The sequence below is a fragment of the Sitophilus oryzae genome, unplaced genomic scaffold (assembly GCF_002938485.1).
Source record: "Sitophilus oryzae breed Bouriz unplaced genomic scaffold, Soryzae_2.0 scaffold_1869_pilon_pilon, whole genome shotgun sequence".
NCBI classification, from domain to species: Eukaryota; Metazoa; Arthropoda; class Insecta; order Coleoptera; family Curculionidae; genus Sitophilus; species Sitophilus oryzae.
In genome coordinates this window covers 1401598-1405856 of record NW_022146578.1, presented here as the reverse complement: position 1 = coordinate 1405856, position 4259 = coordinate 1401598, and the positions used below count along the sequence as shown (strand labels likewise).

Below are 4259 nucleotides of genomic sequence, written 5' to 3'. Positions count from 1 at the left end.
AATAAAGTGTCTGAAAAAGCCCACTATGTTGGAGCGAAACGTCGCATAAAAAAAAGTTTCCATCTTTCAATTTATTTAAAAAAACCTCATAGGTACCCAAGAAAAGAAATAAAAAATATATGGAGAAAATTTAAATATTTTTTCTTGATTTGAAATATTTATTCTTCTTCGATATTGTTTTCTTTAATTCTTACTCCATTAATTAAATTTGAAAAAAATGGGTCAAAAAATTAATCGAAATATGAAACCATATTCAGTTTTTGGGGTAAGCTAAAATCTAATTCACTGTTTAATCAAAACCCCACACAATTCTATATATTTATACTATTTCTGTGTCTGTGTGTTAAACAGGAAACCATTACGTTCCATATAAATTCAGCATTATATGCTATATTCATATACAGAGCTTTTCTTCCAATTAGGAGAATTGCTGTTACGCCGGATTAACCAAATCAAATCCCTTACTAAATCTGTTTACAGCTTCGCGCATTGTATTTTGAACTTTCCCGGATTCTCTTCGTAGAGAACAGAGTATTTCATCCCGGGCGCAGGAAACTAGCTCCAAAAGCGCGCCGCCTCACACGCCTCTTCGCTCCGCGGCACCCCCCTCTACCCCTCACCCCCGCACAATCGTCCTAATCGATATAAGAAAAAAACCTCCAAAAGCAAACACAATTCCGAAACACCTGTACAAAAGGACAAGAGACAAAAAATTAACATGACAAAAGCGAGGCGGACCCATTCTGTTTTTCGAAACGGCAACGTGCGGAGAGCCGCGCTGGCCCCGCCCCCTACGCGGATTGGCGCGTCGCGGACGGCACGACGCGCGCATGCCCAGTGTGGACGCGCCTTCAATCGCCGTCGCTTCACGCACAAAGTGCCGCGATCCGAACGGATTTGCACGTCTTTCGTTTTTGTGCCGGATACACAATATTAACACACAGTGTGAACTGTGAATTGGACCGCTCAGCGTTTTTATCGACGGGCTCATAAAGAGCGTCGCGACTTCGTCGGACGAGAGAGCGCCTGGCGCGCTGATATATTTAGTGACAAAGTGACGTTACAAGGCCTCAAAATTGATCTGGACTTACAACGGCAGGCCTCTAACGGCCACTTTATTAGGTATGTTCAACAACATTAACAACTAGAGCGAGAACATACTCATTTACAGACATGCATTCTTATATCCTACCTATGTTATTATTATAAAATAGTATTATCATTTCAGCATTTGTCCATATTATATCCTAAATATGACAGGTAGAGATGAAGTACCTATGATATCTTTTCCAGCATATCTTTGGGAAAATTTAATTATATTTTACTTACCCTTCATAATCAGAATAATCATATTATCTCTAATTATGAATAATCATATATCGATAATTAAGTAATTACTTAATTATTGTTAAGAATTAATTAAGCATTTATAATCAGACTATATTAATCTCTACTCTCTTTAGGTATATTAGTTGAGGAGCTGTTGTTAATTTAACTTGTTTACTGACTCAATGTCACTCATAGTCTTTAATATCTTGATTGATGTGATTGTTTAATGACATAAGTACACTCGCAGATTCTACTACACTTATACAAAACATCTATTCGTAATTGTAATAGTTACAAACATCAATCAAACAAACTTACAAACTGAAACAAAATTTAATATTATTTTTCATAAAAATGATTTAACAAGACTTCTCGATCATTTTTTTGCATGACATCCCTATATATATATCGAATCTGAATTTATGAATCATTAGATACCTACTGATTGTCCACACCAAATATATAATTTCGGATATAATTTTTGACTAATAAGTGTAATCTTCTGAGAATATACCGTATGATCAAAAAAAAGGCGTCAAAAACGGCTGAAGAGTGACAATCGATGATAATTTTACCGAGGTAAATCTGATAATTGACAATTGAAAAAGGATATGGCCACCATAGGAGGTTTCCAGACAGAAATCTATTTCCAAAAAATTATACCTATTTTTTATTATGTTTGTTTATTTTTAACAAATAAGATTGAAAAATGATTATTTAGAGCTTCAATAGAAACATCACGACAATTTCAGAGACCACTCCCTCTATTGTAGTAAGTGTAAAAATTTACCTGGATGGCAAATTTCTCATGATCACTTCAAACGATTGGTCCAATGTGTACCTACAGAAAAATAATTTCTGCATTTATTATAAATTTATTGCTCTAAACAATAAAATAATTATTTCTGATAAGTATTTTATACCATAATATCTAAAATTTGTGAATCTAACAGATAATAAATAACTTACTAATATTTTTTATGGAAGCATTATCCCCTGAAGTTATCAGAGTAGGTAATTAGAAATTACTAGAGTTTCTCTAATTGTCTGTTTTATATAGTAAATTTGTTCCACTATTTAATTTACCTAAAACAGTATCTAAACTTTACTCTAACAAAAATTATTTAATATACCAAAAAATATCATATAGCACCAAAAACGTGTGAAATTTGCAAATTTATTAACTTGATTTTTTCTAGTCATAATGTGTGTATTATTAACTTGTAATTAATTGAAAGATGTACTACATTTAAAACTACATTATAGTTTATTATTTTATTAGAGATTTATTTTACAGCAGTAATAAATATGGAAATAAGGATACCAATGGTGTGCATATAATGTAGGCAACAAGGCGTTGCCTATCCCAAACTATATCATATTCTTTTTATACGATTACATTATAGCTCGTTACTAATCCACAAATATTCACAATACGCATTTTTTATCTTATTTTTATCCTAGAGACTACCTAAAATTTATTGAAATAATTTTTGACTACTGCGTTATCGCCTCAATTCACATATAAAATCATGTATACCATACAGGCGCACCATATGATTTACGCCAAGTCGGTTTGATTTACTTTATATTACTTTTTACTATATTACCGTAGATTGAAAAAATAAGATGCGCAACCTTATGGGCGATTTCGTGGCACAAAATATGTCCAAGATGTAGCTGGCGTTACCGTCAACATATTCGAGATTTAGTTTAGCTCTGCGCCGCGGCCGCCGCTGCACGCTGATAGTTTACAGCGCAGCGGATAAACAATACTGTACCTTAGTTCTGCTTTCAGTCGACAGAGTGGGTGGTTACCGAAGACAGTGTTGCCAGAACAACGGATTAATCCGTAGATTTACCTATTTTGTGTATATATTTTTTTATTTGTGTACATATAGATTTACCTATTTTATTATAATAATAAAGAAATATGATTAAACTTAATTTTAATCAAAATATGTAGGTACATTGCCTTTTGTTTCATCTATTCTTTTACATGAAATCAAGATACTCCAGGACAGAAACGAGGATAGAAATATTTTGTTATATTTAGAATATATATTTTCGTTGTTTATTCTATGTTTAACACCAATAAATTTTCAATACATAAACGCAGATTTTTCATTCAATGATATTTTTGTATAAAGTATTACAGATATTACACATTTTAATCTGGCAACACTGTCGCTCTCAGTTCCACACCGTTTTCGATATGCCTTCGCTGGTCGAATTAGAGAATATGAGTGCTTTATGCGTTGGCCGCAAAACGAGTGGCCACAGTACAGCACTTAAGGGGAAATCAAATCAGCCTTGTCACGATTTCGCCCATTAGGTTGCGTATCTTCCCAAATCTTTCAATCAACGATATTACTTTTTTACGAATCTTCCATCTACTCTTCAGACCGCAAGGACTGGAAGGCAAATGTGTAAGAAAGAGATAAAATGAGGATGGAAAGCGTGATTTAGTTTCATCGCCCGTCGTCCTTTGCAGTGATGCCAAATCTGAAAATTTTTCTCTCAATTTACAATAAAAGATATGTGATTATATTAATTGATTAATTAATTATTGTCTATACTATTCTTATTTTATTTTGTTAAATTTTGACTATCCTACTTTGATTTGCACTGCACGCCACTGAAGGATACTGAAACGAGTACGAAAATTAAATATTAGTTTTCTGTAAATCAACAACATTCAATACCTAAAAAAATTAGCGCCACATTGTTTTTTATGTATGCGGTATACCTATTATTTCAATTAAAAATATACCCTCGATTTCCTTTTTGCATAATACGTTTTACCATCAGGTATAATATCTATGACAATATACGGTACTTTACATATTTACATGCATAATCTCTAAATATATCAATTGGCATGTACTATTGATAAACCTCAACCAATTATCTTGACATATACCTTACTA

The 4259-nt window shown here is 32.9% G+C and overlaps 1 protein-coding gene across 1 annotated transcript in view; it reads left to right on the top strand.

Moving 5' to 3' along the window:
* Window positions 1-885: 885 nt before the first annotated feature.
* Window positions 886-4259, top strand: part of LOC115883295 (transcription factor sox-2) — a 113402-nt gene continuing 110028 nt past the window's right edge. The window contains exon 1 of the mRNA XM_030901629.1: window positions 886-1122. The gene's annotated coding sequence lies outside the window, so the exon portion shown is untranslated. The remainder of the gene's footprint in view (window positions 1123-4259) is intronic.